Source organism: Erithacus rubecula (assembly GCF_903797595.1).
Source record: "Erithacus rubecula genome assembly, chromosome: 5".
Taxonomy (NCBI): Eukaryota; Metazoa; Chordata; class Aves; order Passeriformes; family Muscicapidae; genus Erithacus; species Erithacus rubecula.
Genome location: NC_136687.1, coordinates 45,840,840 through 45,857,935, shown reverse-complemented (window position 1 = coordinate 45,857,935; position 17,096 = coordinate 45,840,840). Strand labels below are relative to the sequence as shown.

The 17,096-nt window shown below is 40.7% G+C and overlaps 1 protein-coding gene across 4 annotated transcripts in view; it reads left to right on the top strand.

Moving 5' to 3' along the window:
- SGMS2 (sphingomyelin synthase 2) overlaps window positions 1–17,096 on the top strand; it is a 49,411-nt gene that overhangs the window by 12,553 nt on the left and 19,762 nt on the right. The window contains exon 1 of one of the 4 annotated variants that reach the window (XM_079307339.1): window positions 423–551. The exons of 1 other annotated variant lie outside the window; for it this stretch is intronic. The gene's annotated coding sequence lies outside the window, so the exon portion shown is untranslated. 2 more of the 4 variants (XM_079307341.1, XM_079307338.1) reach the window with 2 other exon arrangements.

The window sequence follows — 17,096 nt, the reverse complement described above, 5'->3', positions numbered from 1 at the left end:
TTGTTAAAAAAAAAAAATCTTTAGTCTAAATCCGGGTTTTTCTCCTCGTGAGCTTTAACAGGGACTATAATTCCACAAAGCTTCATTTTTTCCCCCCCTGAAACTATCCAGGGACATTCTCAGTAACACATAAGTCCTTGAAAAAATAGTTTAAAAGACTTAATGTCTCTGCCCAGCTGTTGGTTATGAAAACAGCTAATACAGCAATTTTTAAGGAATGTAAACTGTGTAAAGCACCAAGGTTAGGCAAAGAGGAGACAATAATCATGTCTCGGGGAGTCGAAGGAGAGTGGCTGGAGGAAGCATCTGCTGTCCCCGGAGATGCTCCAAGCCGGGCCCTCCGTGAGCGGAGCTGGAGGCGGCGGCGGCCGCTCGGTCCGAGCCCCGCCGGCACCTGCGGGGCGGGCGGGCTCCCGCTGCCATTGGCCTGGCGCCGCTTCCCGCCTCCTTTGAAAGCTCGGGAAGGGCGGGCGGCTGCCGTGCCTCGGCAGTCGGGCGGCAGGGCGGGCCGGGCCGGCACGGGAGCGCCGGGCCAGCGCAGGAGGCCGCAGGTAACCCCGGGCGGCCGGCGGGGAGCGCTTTCCCCGCTTTCCCCTTGGGGCCTGGGGCGGGCTGCGCTGAGCCGAGTGAGCGCCGCTGGGGTCTCTGTGCTCGCGGGTTCTTCGTGCAAGGTGGCAGCGCTAAAGCGATGTTTGTGAGCTTAGTATGGCGGTGCTGGGCTTGGCAGCTTAGTGCTTTGTAGTTAGTAGTAGCCTACCTGTTAAGCAGCTGGGCTTGTGCTTGATCCAGCTGTGATGATGTAGAAGTGTGTTTCTTAAGGCCCCAGCCTCCCCAGTAGGTGTACTCTGTATGTTGGAACTGGCGCTTATGAAGGAGTGATGGAAAAGCTTGTCTTGTGATTTCTGTTGTGGCTTATCTTTTCATCTACTTGCTCAGTTGCCAAAAAATAGTGACATTAATGGTGAACTTACAAGGTAAGCCTTCTCCTTGTTCTAAAATAAGCCCTAGATGATTAAAAAGATCTAGTGAATGCATCAAAAATAATAATCTGGAGACCAAGAATTCATGTCATTGCTGAAATGCATCTAATTCAGAAACTGTGGAACTTATTTCTCTTAAGGGTTGTTTAAGGGTTTAGCAAGTGTGTACTGATGAAGAATCTCCTCGTGGTGTAATCTACTTACACTGGGCTTTAGTGTGCTTTACTCTTTCATAATTGCATGGAAATAAGTCGTTCTGGAGTTGCTCCGTCTGCTTTATGGTAGAAGTATCAACTAGCACCTTCAGATATAATAGGGCTGCCGTGAACCAGAGTACAAAATACAATGTTAGATCTGAATAGAAACAGTTTGCAGGATTACCCTGAAAAAAACTACTACTTGAAAAAAACGCAAGGAAGAATTAAAAGTGGCTATCATTGTGGGAGTGTATCACACACTTCAATAGAAAATATCTAAGTTTTCATCTGCCCTTAACACAGTTGCGGTAAAGGCTACAAATATACGTGAGTTCCTTAGAGCATGTATACTCATACAAATGATTAGTTCTGAAACTACTCAGGCTGAGCACAAGTACATAGGTTTTTTTTTTAGTTTTTGCCTATCAAGTTTCTGCACAGAATTCTCCTATAGCTTGGTGACATTAAAAAAAAAAGGGTTTTTTTTGGGGGGGGAGGTGTTTGTTTTTTGTGGGTTTTTTTTTGTTGTTGTTGTTATTGCTTTGGGTTTTTGGTTTTTTGCTTTGGTTTTTTTTTTTTTTTTTTTTTTTTTTTTCCTGGTGGTAGTAGTACTGTTTATTCTGTCTATAAACTGTAAAGTTATTTCTGTATGGTTCTTGGTTTCCCCTACCACAAACCCAATCTTGCAGTTTCAGTTCTCCCATGATAGAACTAAGCAGGATTCTGGTGGTGGCTGCTTCTAAAAGCTGCCCAAGTGTCTCTTTGGAAATAGTCAGAATTTTAATGCACAAGCTGGCTGTGTTCGTTTATAGAATTACTGTTTCCAATAATATCCCTGCTGATCTCATGAAAGGGGAAAAAAGTAAACAGTAATGAAAAAGATGCTGGGTTTGTTCCAACTGAAACGAACAGTTATTTTTTTCCCCCTCAAAACTCTGTTTCTGTACTCTCTCCCTCTCATCTGCCTCCCTGAGAGGTGAAGGGGAATGTGACTTACATGTAAGTCTCCCCATAGAATTCTGTCTGTGTGAGCAAGGTTTCTTTTTTCCTCAAAATAAGTTATCATTTTGTCTTATCTCTTACATAATTCCTGTCTGAAAAAATCTTTTGAAGTTAATGTAGTTTAAAGTAAAGATCAAGGGATGTGCTGCTATTTCCTCTGGCAAGTTTTGTGGCTTCACAAATTTGCTGCTTGCTTTCGAAGGTTTGTTGTTATGCATGACTTGCAAGCAGTTCTTACCAGATTAAAGACCTTCTCCTGCAACCTGCTCCTCACAGATCACCTCTGAGCTCTACACTTCAACCTCTCATCTGCATGGATGGGCTTGTGGGGTTGGGTGTGACCTGTAGCCTTGAACAGAGTAAGAAAATGTACTGCTATTTTTTACTTACTCAAATGCAGTGTTTCAGAGAATGTTATTTAAGAGTAATGCCAGTGTTTCTTCTTACTGATCCATCTAAATAATTTGGAAAAATGCCAGTAAAGTTTCCAGTCTTTGCTTTTAACCTTTCATCAGTGGCTTTTTTTTGTGTTATGGAAAACTAGGGGAGACCTCTGTTTAGCCTTTGCTCTACCTATATGTGTGTTTGCTTGTAGATAGTTCTTTTTTCACTTGCATTGTATTTGTACTCTTGATTTGTTACTCTGTCAGTTATCCTCTGTCTATAACAGCTTGAAGTAAGATATGATTTTGCAAAGACATGCATGTGATTGTGTATGCAATAAGGCATATGTAGATATGTCTGTAATCAGTTAAAAACAAATGTCCTGCAAATGGTACTTTTTTTTCCAGCAGATTTTATTTCAAAGAAGGCATTACCCACTTAGGAGAACTGGAGGGGGGTGAGGCGGCAGTAAAGAGAGCTGTGAGGTTCCAGCAGACGTCTTTAGTTCAGCACTACAGGTGTGTATGTGCATTCACCTAGCAACAGGATCAGCAGTAGCCTTGCTGAATTGTTTATCTAGTTATAAGAGACCGTTTGCATTAAGCTGGCAGGAGATAAAACTTGGAAATCCTGGCATTCTGTCTGTAGCAGTGCCCTGGCTGTCACTGTTGGACCAGGCTAGTTTCCCTGTCCCACAGAAATCTGCGAGTGCGGAAAATTTTTCCACTCTGTGCTGGAATAAAGCAGATTCTCTCTTCCCTTCCCCCAAGCTTTTGTGGAAAAAAACAAAAGTGCGAGCAACCCAAGCAGAATAGCCAATAGCTGGGTGAAGGGGGCTTTGCAGCGGTGTGACGAAGAGAGGGTCAGGTGCCTCCCTCGAAGCCAGGCTGTGTGCCGGGCCGCCGCTCTGTCATGTGCCGCTCGGCGCTGCAGCCGGGTGACTCAGGCAGGACAGGTGTGTACGGGCCGGAGCGAGTTTCGGTGAGGATGAGCTGACACCTGCCCCCTCCCTTCCTCCCCCGCCATTCACGTGTTACTTACTCTGGAAAACTCCCAACAAAATCTGGCTGCTACGTCATGATGAGGGAACGCTTTTGAAAATGAAAGGGGGGAGGGAGGGAACACCCCTCCACCCACGGCAAAAAACAAAAAGACCAAAAACCCACGCAAAGCCCCACCAAACAAAACCCCAAGGAAAGCCAAGTCAGGAGGCGGGGTGAAACACTCGAGAAGCAGGGGGTTTCAGTGACAGTCACCCGTCATGTGAGCGGAGTTGGGGAAATCAAATCCCCCGGCCAAAGCGGGAAGCCGGTGGCCGCGGAGGGCGGCGGCGCTCGGTTGTGGCCTGGCTGCGGGGGCGGCCCCGGCAGCTGCCCCCGCGCTGGCTGCGGGGGCGGGCGGCGCCCTTCCCGTACCAGGCGTTTCGGGGGCAGGGCAGATGTCGGTGCCCGTCTGCGGGCTGACGTGGCCCTCGCCCGGCGGCAGCGGCCTTGAGCCGTGCCCGGGAGGGGGTCCTGGCGGGGGAACGAGCAAGGCGGGCACGGCTCGGGGGCGGCCGCGGCCCCGGCAGCGGCGCGCGCCGGGGCGGTGCGGGCGCGCGGGCCCCCTGAGGGGGCGGCGGGCGGCGCGCGCGCGCAGAGGCGCGTGCCGGGGGGCCGCGCGGGCGGGGCCGGCACCTTGCGCGGCGGGCGGGGGCTCCGGGAGGTCCGGCCGGTCCGGCAGGCCCTGCCCCGGACAGCGGCGGCGCCGGGGTGAGTCACTGCTTGGAAATGGAGGGGGCGGGCGTGCGCGTAGCAGAATGAATGATGTCAGGGAGCACCGCGGCGAGCATGAGGCTCGCGGCAAACACGGCGGCGGCCGCAGCCCCGAAGGAGCGCTGCCCCCGGCGTCCCCCGGCCCGGAGCCGCCCTCCCGCGGGAGAGCCCTTCCAGCTGCGGCACTGCTGAGGCAGGAAACCTCTGCCAGAAGTGCCGCCGCCGCCCCTAAAGCCGCTCCCTTTCGCCGGGAAGGAGAAGAGGCTGAGGCTGGGAGAGGAGCGAATTGCAGGGGAAGGTAGAGATTGTGGCAAACTTTGTAGCCGCTTCTGCGGGCTGCTACCTCACTGGTGGGAGTGTCTGCCCATAAGGAACTGCAGAGCCCAAACCTAGGAGCCCTGAGGCTCCACAAAAGACTTCGAGCCGCCTTTGGAGGAGGAACTGCCAGCAGTGCAAGCTTTTGCATATACGGCTGAGTAGGTAAGTTGGGAACGGCATAGGTGGATTAAAAGCGTGGCATAGCTCAGGTACCCACTTGGAGAACCTCTTTCACTGAAGATCTACATGTCAACTGGATAGAGACTGGGAAAACCAATCCCACGCTTGTGGTCTCTTCCATTTCTAGAGTTTGAGTCCCCTCTAGCTAGGGAGGGCACCTGCTGTTTGGTTTTCTTTTGCCAATATGTAATTTGCGGAACATACCTAGTTGCAAGTAAAATTGTGTGGTTTTGGAGTGGGGAATGTCTACATGCCCCTTGGAGCAGTACCACATACCTAGTTGCTCAGGAGGGGACTTCAAAATGTGGAATTTCAGCTGGAAGATAAAGTATTATTATAGGGCTCTTAGGGGTGTTGTATTTTGTTGTGGTTTTTTTCCATGTTGCATGTCTGCTCTATTGAAGCCGCTCTTAAACTTCCTGAAGTTCTGCTGAACTGAACCCCTTGGCTTAGAGGCAGGTTGCATTTCTTTTAATGTTGTGTGATTTCTGATGTAAATTTAGCTTCAAATCCTTGTGAAAAGTAATTAATTCATAATCTTCTGGCAAGGCGATGAAACTAGGATGTAATGTAGAATAGCTGTTTAGTTTAGTCCATTTCTAAACATTTTATTTTGTTTCATTTCAACACCTTAGAAAATTCCAACATCTGTCCTCAAATCACTTGTCAGCTATTAATTTATGCACAGTCAATTATACAAGTGAATGGTTCCACAGAAGTATTAGCATAAGCTGAGCAGGTGCATGGTACTTCATCTGAGACAGCAGACCTTACAGGATTTTTGGCAGGCTTCACTTTAAACCACATTTATTAAATGGTTTGTCCAAAATCAATTTGTTTTTTTCATTATATTTAATGTAGTTGCTTAGATGTGTTATTTGACAAGGCAGGTTTTTTTAAGCTCTCTAGCCTTAACTACTTTCTCACTATGAAACCAGTAACTTTTATCCCTTATTTTGCCCTAACTTAAGTTATCTAGGGCTTAATTAATTAGAAAGGTCGATGTTCTTGCTTCCATCTTTCTTTCCTTTTAGGTTGTTAGTTCAAAATCAGACACGGATTATCACATTCTACTGCAAAACATATACTTGCCTCTGTCCTTCAAAAAAATATTCCAGTGTACCCTGTGTAGTATGTCAGTCTTAGGAGGGTATTGGACAAATCAAGTGGTAATTGGGAGAAGCTTTAGGTGAAAAATCTAAGGGGACAACACTAGTAACCTGATGTAGGGCTGTAATGAGGTAGATTTCTGTGCTGTCCTTGAAGTGAACTTATGCAGTGGAGAAATGACAACTTAAGAGAACAAAGACAAGTATTTTTTTTAAGTCGTGGGTTGGTAATCTCAGTGTAGAATGCCTCTACCCCTGAATTTTAAATATTGAGCCATGGATGGCATGTTGATGAGCATCTACTTTTCTGCATTGTGAAAATGTGTTGTAGTTGTAATATTGTAAGACAGAAATTCAGAAGTTATTGTTTCAAATATATATCAGAAGTGTTATATCAGGGATACAGTATAGTGAAAAACTGAAGATTTCCTTATCAAAGCAAAAAACCCTCAGTTTTCACGCATACCTCCCTGTCTCCAGAAGAGCTGAATAAGAGACTTAATCCTTAAATATTTTAAATTCTAAAAAACTGGAGTTCTTTATTTACAGTGTATGAGTATTAAAGGTATCCATATTAAAGGTATGAACTCAAAAGTAGTGTATTGATTTTTAAGGATTAACAAAATAGGTATTGAAACAAGTGATGGATTTAAAAAATGAGTAGCCTTTTTAAGGAGCAGAAAGTTTTTGAAGAAATGGCTCATTACACTTAAGTGTCCTGGAACAGAAGTGGACTTTGAAGATACAGCTATTTGTAATAAAATTGCATGCATCTTCTGTTTGGTTTTTTTTTTTCTGCTTTTGGTGGCCTATGATGTTATTTGATACCAATTGTGGCGAGTGGACAATACAGATGCTGTGACATATTATTTGGTATGGCTGTGGTATTGCACTAGTCCAGACAGATGCTGTGAAGATTAATGTAACACTAGGTCCACTGTCTTCAGAGACGTCTCCCTGCTGGGAGAATTGTTTGTACCATGGACACCACTGTCCCCAAAGATGCTGTGCACACTAGGAGTGTCAGGCATCCAGGCACCACTGTCCCAGCAGATGCTGAAGACCTTAAGAGCTGCTAGTGGGGAAGTTTTATGTAACACAGATGGCTCTGTCTTATCTTTCAAACAGAAAGCCTATTCTGGACATTTCTTAACTATCCTAAAACCCCACTGTTCTAGTGAGGCTCCAGAACCTTAGTAACCACAAGCTCCTGTGTGAGGACACTTGCATAAATTAACACTAACAGTTACCATATCGCTGTTTCTCTTCCTCAAAACAGATCTTGTGGGGATATGGGTGATACAGAGAATGTAGTACTTCTTAACAATATTATTAGTTTTGGAAGTCTGTGGGGCTGTTGATAGGAATTTTAATATGGCCAAAATATATAGTAAAAGTGAATCAGCTTTAGGGAAACATGACATTTACCTTCTAGCTAACATATATACAGTATCTGTAAAATAAGGAGATTTCTGTGCCTTGAGGTCATGATTGTAGTTGCTGAGTAAAACTTCCTGCTTTACTATGTGTCAGTGAGTCCTGCTTGCAATCTGATGGCATTTAAAAATGTTGGAGTATAGTCTGTTGTACAGGTGAAGAAACAGTTTTTCAGAGTATCTGAGGCCATTGAGGTGATCATTGCAAATAGAATGGTTCTTATTGAAACAGTGTTTGGGTCTAGATCCTCAGAGAAAGTAATGAGCATCATTAATCAGGAGAGCTTCACTGCATTCATTCTAACAAGAGCATTTTATAGCAAAAGAAGCATATGTTCAATATTTAGCTACTTAATTATTTTCAGAAAAAATAGTTTCTGCAATATGTTACTCTAGAATGGGAGAATGTTCCGTTCATTTGAAGGTACCTGAACAAAAAAAAATCAGGTGTCACTTACCCTTTTTATCACTTACCCTTCCCAGTTGATAGAGGTTTACTTTCAACTGTTGTGTATAAATCTCAAGGACATCTCACTTATTCTTGATTAAGTTTGTATACAAAAATGAAGTTGCTGATATTAGTAGACCTGTGAGAGTTCCAAAGTCTGAGCTTTGCAGTCACACATTGCAATGCTCCTGTTCCTGACTTTCCTCCTGGCCTTTAGAGTTCATCTCTTTCTGCTCTGCAGTCTTCTGGGTTTTTTTCTTTATGTATAGATATTTCCTCTGGCTGAATCTTACTAAGATCCTGTGCCATGCAGTAAGCTTTGCAGTGTTGTTGTGTTTGTGGTTACTGATGCAAATTAGGATTAGGGTTGTACACCTGTTATTCCTTGGGGAAATGCTGAGCCTCTTGGGCCCAGCACTGAGTATTTTCAAAAGTTGCATCAGCTTAATTTGGTTGATTTAAGCTGAAGTGGTACAGAACACTTAGGAATATATTTTCTTAGAATGGTTAAATTTAAAATAAATTCCTTCTGGATTATTTTTGGTTTAGCAGTAATCCAAAATCTGAAATGTAATATATAGAGTTGGATTCAGTTTCTCAGATAAGATGTAAGCATATCATGGCTGAAATTGGAGAATAAATTTGAACTACAAATAATGATTAACTGTATTTTCAATTACAGAAAAGTTACTTAGATGGTGGAAGAGATGTACTAAATCCATATAAATAATAAAGCCCAGTATTAGTACATTTATTATGTTTAGTTAGTATGTTATTTCTGTCTTTATGCAAGTTCTGATAGCAAAGTGTCACTGTGAGCTATCAAAACTAACTGCAGTTGGCATTTGTAGTGTCCAACTTAGAGAAGGATTTTTTTTTTTTTTGTTTTGCTTGATCATATGTCCATGATAATAGTTCATGCCTCTAATTCTAGAACTTAAATTTGATTGGTTTTGGGTTTTTTTGATTGGTTGATTTTGGTTGTGGTTTGCCTTTTTTTTTGTTTTTTGTTTTTTTGTTTTGTTTTGTTTTTTAATCTGAGTTAGCTGTAAAAATAAATGGGAATCTTTAATCCTATCAGAGTGCAGAAGTCTATCCAGCCTCTAAGAACAGGTCTCTTGGATCTTGTAAGACCTAGCTTAGAGCCCTAAGCAAAAGGTAATAATGTTTTTAATTTCTTGAAGTATTATTACAAGTATTTTGGCATATGTTACCTCCCTAGAAAATCTTTAATAGAACACTTGTGGCTGTAAAAGTCCTTTATTAAGAAGTCACCTGTTCTCGCTATTTGTGTTTTTTTATGTTGAAATATGTTTGCATTTTCTAATGTTTTCTCTTTTTAGAGTGTGTATTCTGTTTAGCCTCCTAAGATCTTAAGCTCTTGTGTGATGAGTGCTGAATGATTTCTCACGGTTCATTTCAGCCATGTGAAATGTACATAACAGTGACAAAATGTTTACTTACACACACACCCAAGTTCCTGCTTGTGTTCGCTTTAGTGCTGGACAGTTGCTTAGTGGAGCAGAGCTAAATAAGGAGAGACAGTCTCCAGACTTTCTATTTTCCGGTTTCAGCTGTGTTATGCTTCTGTGCTATCCAAGAAACTAAATTCAACTCCATGTGCACCATTTAATATTCCAGACTACTTCTAAATCACAAATAATAAGACAGTCTCCTTTAGGTGACATAATTTGCTGAAGAGAAGCAGCAGTAGAGAAGGTCGTGCCTCGTAGTCATTAATTCTGTCTTTCATTTGGAGGATATGATATAATCCCATAGCTTGTTGATAGTTCTAGCATGCTTCTACAGTAATTACAGTTTATTTTATTATTTTTTAAATTTCTTTCTTTACTTCCCCACATCAGCCTTGTAAATGGGGAGCTGCACTAGCTGTCTGTAGATGCTTTATGCCAAAGGCCACTGCCTATGTCTTGGTTTGAGGTTGAGCACAGGCTGTATTGGAGCAAAATGCTCCCATCACTGCAATTGCTTAAAAGGGACATATTAAAACTGTAATGCTCTGTTACTGTCTTAACAGTGCTAAAACAACACTTAATGTAGAATTCTCTTTCATCTTCTGACAGTTATTCTGATTCAAATTTATGTACTACAATTTCAGTAGAAAAACAAAAGCATTTTTAAACTGAAATTCTGAAAGCCCTGTTTTGCTTTGGTGCTATTTATGGTGTAATTATGAGAGATATTAATTCTTATGACTCTAATTTGGATTAGTTCATAGGTGCTTTTTTTTCTGGTAACTTAACTTTTTAGGAGTGTATAGAGACTATTGATATGTTGTAGCTTAAAAAGTTAACTCCTATTACTTTTAGGTCCTGTGTATTAGGAGGCCTGACAAAGGTCCTACCAAAGTTTGTGGTTTTTCCTGTTTTTGTAATACTGTATTAATCTGTAAGGATGCAAGGTAAGAGTTCCTTACTATGCCAGTCTCAGAACCATGAGTCTGTCATGATTTGATTTTACTCAGACTTTGTGTTAGTTTGAGTGTCACTTGACAAGAGTTCATTCTTGTCTTCTGGCGTACCATCTTAGTCTTTTGAGGGCCAAAACTTGGCTCTAATTTATAAGTAAAAGTTAATACACTTGTTTAAGCTCTTACTGAAATGCAGGTGCTGTTTTTCACAGAATTGTTTGCAAATTGCTTTGAAAGCATGTGTATACTTTGCACACAGCTATGGGGAACAATCTTAATCTTTTGGGGAAAAAATGTCAACTCTGCTTGGTGTGGAAAAGGTGCCAGAAAGCTAAAGGTAGTCCTCCAAAGTGAAGCTGTTCATTTCCATTCTGAGAGACAGCACATTGGTTGTTAAATCCTGTTATTGACTATTAAAAGTACTCATGCACTAACATAGAAAAACAACACTCCAGTGTTTTTGTTTTCCTAGAAATTTTTTTACTTTCATGGTGGATTTCAGTCTTGAGAGGAAGGGCTGTGGCATCCTGTTTGGCACTGAAGCAAGGAGTATTAAAGGCATTGTTCTTTGCAAGGTGCCATAGTGAACTTAGAAGTTAATTTATAAGTTAATATTAAGGCAGTTTATTGAAGATTTTGCAGTTATGGGTTTAAACTTCTCTCCACTGCAGTGATTGTATCCTGAATTTTCAGATTATTCAGAATTCATCTTTTCAGTGATGGCTGTGACTTTGAAACTGACAACTACGCATGCTGCACAGCTGAATAGCAGGTGCTTTCCAATGAGAATGGTTTTCTTGTTGCCCTTTGTTTTGTTGTCTGCAGTAACTGTGGTCGTTAGCTTCGTCCATACAGGTTCTTAAAAAATGACTCGGCTATTTCCATTTATGCAAACAGGCATAAGTGTTAAGATAAGTAACATTTCTTCCTTCTTCTGTTTAAAACAAACTATGTAAAGTAGGGTGGAATAATGTGTATCTTTCTGGTAAAGTCAGTAACTTGTACTGACTTTTAAAAGTTAAGATGGATGAAATATATCTCAGCTGGCCAACAACGTCACAAGGCACAATACCTTAAACAGCAAAACTCAAGTAGTTGGGCTAAATTCTACTTCTTGCTCTAAAAGTATTTTTCTTCAAAAAGTGTTGGGGTTTTTAAAAGCATTATTTTTCGGATTGCAGGCAGTTTATGCTTTCTTGTGTACATTACTTCCTAATAACTGGGCAATATGAACAAGCTACAGTTCATGACTTAGTTTGACTATGCAGAATGAATGTTCTGTAAAAAGTTTCTTGATTGGGTTTTTTTTTTTTTTCCCTTAATTTGTAGTAAGAGAAACTTTATATAAAATAAAGTCTTTAACATCATAGAGTTTGACCAAACTCTTCACCTGTCATAAATTTCAGGAGCTCAGAACTGAGTGACTGAATTTAAAATGAGGTATTATTCCCCTTCAGAAGCCTGAAGGGCAGAGAAGAGTGGCAGGAAAGCAGCTCTCTGTTGTGTTCTGCTGCAGTAAGGGCAAACACTAGAATCATGTTCTTTTACCTTACCTGTAACTCTTTTTGAGTGTGCACGCCTATGTGCTTTCTTCCTATTCTCCCTCTGCATCCCGTGGTAATAGAATCAGGAACAAAGCTTTTAGCACTGCAAGCCTTTCTAGAACATGCGACAGAGGCAACACAGCTTAGTCGAAATTTTACTGTCATGCATAACGTGCAGATAAAGTTCATTCTTATCGAAGTCTCTATTGCAGTTACAAGGACAACTGCAGGAGGAATATTGTACTTAGGCTGCCATAATTTTCTTGAAGAACCTTTATGAGCCTTTATCTTCCTTAATCTTCCATAACATTATAATGAAGATTTTAATGGTGTGTATTGCTCAGCAGGTTTTAGACTGATATTACATAGTTTATGATTTGGTCATGCATTGATGAGAATGTAGCATGAAAAATGTCCTGACACATGCGTTTATAGTGATATTCAGTAGTGTTTCCAATTAGAATCAGAGAAAAAGGCTTTATGTTTTTATAAGAGGCTTATAAACTGCAGGATGGTATTTTTAGTGTTGTGTATTTGTCATAGTGTGATTGGGTGGAGTAAAAGACAATCTTGTTGGACAGAAAATGTATGTTATTTATCATGATGGTGACTGTTTTATAACACTGTTTCCATCTCTCATCTCCCTTTTTTTTTTACAAATCATGTAGGTGTAGGACAGTTCAGAGGTCTGAAAGGACCTTTGTGTCTGTTTACCTCTTAACCAGACAGCATTCACAGTGATAGCCCATGAGATATGCTGGCAGATAATCAAGCTGTATGTCAAATAGATTTTCATGCTGGTACATGTCAAAGAACATGGAGCTTTTTATCTTAACAGTTATAGCTCTAAGAGTCTGTGGGTGTATGAGCCCCTTGTCTTGTGTTTTTCTGTTTCTTACATATGTTAAGAAAGTGGTTTGTGCAGTTAGACTGAATAGTACTGTTCCAGTAGGATATTTTATTCAGTGTTCATTGGAATTTTTTTGTTTGTTTTGTGTTTCTTTTTTCAATTGCCTGCTGTGAAGTCTGCACATTAGCTCAGATGTTGAGGGTTAGTGGCAATTCAAGTTCTTCCTGGAAAGTGTCTCAGTATGTGTCTATGAATATATTCAGTGTTCTGGTGTCTGAATATGCTTAAGGAATTCTACTGCAAGTTTTTATCTTGGACACTTCAGGTGATTGCCCTGTCTCCTTGCTGAAAAGAGATCACATAGAAGATACTTCTATCTGCCTCATAGAAGCAGAATTGAATAAGTGTCAGTTCTGTCAAAATCTGTTTTATAAAACTTGCTGTCAGATGTGAGAACTTTGGGAAGTCAAGAACTTTCTCTGAACAATCCTTTTTAAATTAGGGTAGTTATTCATGCTGTTGTATTTAACTATTGAACTTCATTACTTAACTTTTTTGAGTGTATTCTGTGAAGTTGTCCCAGGAATATAGGAAAATGTAGGCTTTGGCAGATGCCTTCATTCTAAAGATGTGGCACTTCTTTTCTGTGTAAGGCTCACAGATAAATGTAATCAATAGTTAAGGCAGCTCACAGTGTGCCTTATCTGAAAAGGCAGTCAGATTTGTTCACAGGTTGGACTTATTCTTTGGGCTGATTTGTTTACAGTCTTTGCTGGACTGTACCTGTATAAAATCTGTTCCTTTTTTGTTCTTTGTCTTGCATGAGACATGGAGCTCATCTGGAAAGTTTCAGGGAGGAATATCATACCTGCTGTAGGGTTCAGATTCTCTTCTGAGGGTCTTAAACTGTGAAATTCTAAATCAATTTGTGTCTTAAGCTAGAACAGCATTTTGCATTCCCTGTGTTAAAAGACTTTTTGCAAACAGTTTTGTTTATTTTACTTTTTTCAAGTTAGTGTTAGGAAGGAGAGAAAGTAGATCTGCTCTGGGATTTCATATAAATTTCTTCTGTTCTTTGCCAACAAAACTTAGCAGTGCATGGGTAACTTGTGATCCACTATCTTTGTTTATACAGATGTACAATATGGATAACTGCACTTCGTGTGGTTCAATAAAATTAACACTGACTGTCATATAAGTTAAACATGCATGGCCTAGACTGTTTGCATGAACTTAACTAATTAATGCTTCTGCACTGGGAGTGGAACAGCTTAACTTGGGTTAGAATATGCTTGTATCCCAGCCTGACTTCTGCTTCCAGATAAAATAAAATGTGCCTTTGTGGGTGACAGCTTTTATGGCTGGTCCTGAACCATCCTTATATTTGTATGTTATCTTGATAAAGCAGTGTTAAGACATTCCGTGAGCTGGGATTGGTATGGAATGTTTCAGGCCATTCTGCTCTGCCCCAGATGTCATTAACATCTTGGCACACCTCGTGTTATGGTTGTAGCCTAATGTAATGTGGATTTTTTGATTTCTTCCCAATTGGCTTGTATGATTCTAGAAGGCTGCTGCCTCTCTCCTCTGCAGACCTATAATTGCTCCTGTGGGGGTGTTTCTTGTTATACAACGTCTGTCATGCAAGGTGTGGCGTTCACATGTTTAATATTGTCCTTGTCATGTGAGTGTTTTGTGCTTCAGTTGTGCACCTTTAAAATGGTGAAATTACCCACCTTTTAAAGTAGTGCTCAAGTTCACCTGATCTGGGGACCTTCTAGGGTAAATCATTGTGAGGCTTCCCTTCATTCCCTTTGCTGTATCTCTAGAACAGATTTGAATTTAAGGCATTCTTGGTGCCACTGATATTTGGATGTGCCTTCCTACTCTTGGCAAGATGATGCTCACCCAGAGGGGAGTAGTTGAGAGCAAAGGCTCTTTGCTGCAGCTGCAAAATGGCCATGCAGGAACAGTTCCTGCAAAGGAGGCTGTGCTGTGCAAGCCCTTGTCCTGGTCTGCATAGCTAGGTAAGTACCTTAAAAAGTGGCCTGGGTTGCTGTAGTGCTATGTTAATGAAAGCTCTTGAAATCCAAGCCACTATTGTGGCTTGCTCGATTTCAAGCTATGTTCTGGACAATTTTCTCAGATTATACCCATTTGTCCTAAATTTAGACAATTACTTATAAAGCCAGAATGTGATCTGCCCTTGCTGATAGATGCAGATCTCTTGACATATTAGGTATTTTTGAGGAAAACTTATGCAGGAACACAGCAAAAATAGCAGCGTGTAATAAGATAGTATCCTTCTTCATGGAAAAAGACAGTTGTTAGACCAGAATAATTGTTTTGACTGTGCCCTCATTTTGCCAAGTTCTTCATTCTTTTATTTTAAAATTGATTGGCACTATTTTCAGTAGAACACTTAGTTCTGTCCTTAGGCTTTTGTAACTGATCCCATGAAATTAGTTGATTCACCACTTTTTACTATGCACCATAGCTACTTAGCACCCAGTCACAACATCACTGGTCTCAGGGAGTCTAGAGATGAGACTGACTTTGTCCTAAACAGTTTTGTCAACTGCAGCTCTGACTGGGGAACAGTTAATAGAATCTGTTTAGCCCTCCATGTTTCAGCTAGTCTCTTTGGTCTCCCTTCTTCCCAAAGGTGTGGTTATAGATGTCTGCTGGACATTGGGATAAGAATGCCATAAAATGCTTTTTGGATAATTTTTATAAAATACTTTAAAATATAAAGTAAGCTTTAGAGCTCTAGGACCTCCCGTGAAAATGAGACCAAGAATTTCAGTATATGTTTGGAAATCACTTTTTCCAAATGTCATTTTTTGATCACATATTCTTTATTTCTTCTGCCCCAAAATTTTTCATGGATAATAAGACAAAGGTCAGAAGTAGACCTGGCTTCCAGCCTGTGGGGTTTTTCTCTGTGGAAATAGTCTCTTGACTCACAATTTAAAGGGACAGTAATGTTAATTAAATGAAGAAATGGAAGATAAATGATACTTAGTGCAGCACACTGTGGTGCTGGTATGAGTGCCATTGAGCTGGCAGTTTGATTTGCCAGCATTTATTTCCACTTGACATTCAGGCTTGATTGGTTTGAATGATCATTTGCTTGCCATATCATCATATCTTCTAAAGATAACAGATTCGGTGATGACCAGAACCTTCCTTGAGTGCAGCACATAGCTCAGGGTGTGGAAGCTTGTACTTTGTGGTGATGGTACAGTGTAATATAAATCATTCTGTGTAGATTGAGTCATCTCAGTACTTTCACACCAGGTTTTACCAACTGATAGGATAAGATCAATGTGATTTCAGTCATTCATTTCATGTGTACCTTTTTAGTCATGCTGTATGTGCATGGGCAGAATGTAGGTGTTACAAAACAGTTATGCGATGTTAAAATGCAAGACTCTAGTGATGGCTTTTTAGGAGCAAAGCTGAAGATGCTATTCAGCTGCTTTCTTGCAGAAATAGTTTTTATCTTATATTTTTAGTAACTTCTTTATTTAAATCCTTTCTGACTAAGTTGGTTCTTTAAATCATTTTAAAAAGCTTTTTTAAAAGCAATGGCATTCTCAAACTATTAGTCAAGAAGGGGAAGATAAATAAATGGAAGTACTGATGTGAATGGTGAAAGCCTCTATGCTGAGTCTTATGAGCGGCTTGGCATAAAGGAATTTTGTTACTTCCCTGGTATTCAGTGCAGGGTTGTTCTTACCAAAGGCTGCAGTTCAGCAGGGAATAATGAAGAGAGGTTTGAATTATTTTGGAGATGTTTAGTTAGGTTCTTAAATAGTAGCTCTGTGAGGGGCAATAAAAACACATTAAGAGGCCTCTTTTTCTGACCTCTAGGGTGAGGCTGAAATTGAGATAGCAAAATATCTGAGAGAGGTATAACAAATATTTTAGGTTATAATTATTATTTTCCACTGCTGCCCCACTGTTAACATTCTCTCAGAAAATTTATTCAACAATAATACCCAATGTTGTGAGAAGATGACTTGACAGGCAGAAGTGATTATCCTAAGGAAACGAGTGTTCTATTTGTCAGTCTGTGGCAGAAACAGAACTGAAGAAGGAAGTGTTGAAGTACGTAGTGCATAAGTGTTTAGCATTTGAAGTTAAACAGTGTCTCTTCAGAATTAAATAATATAAAAAGGAAATGTTTTTTCTTGCCAGCATAATGTGGAAAGTATTTTCTTCTATTAATAGAAAGCTTTGAGCTAATGGAATACTTCTTCACGTTTAAAGAAAACTATGGGACTGCACTGAAAGCTTAGGTTGTGATGCCATTTTTTAACTGTGTAGTGTTTCAAATTGGTGCATAGAACTTTAGTGAAAAACCAGTTGGATAGAGAAAGCTTTGGTTATTGCAAAGTGGAAGCTTGAAGAGTATATTATGAAATGGTTCTTTGCTCCATTTTTAATCCCATTAGTAA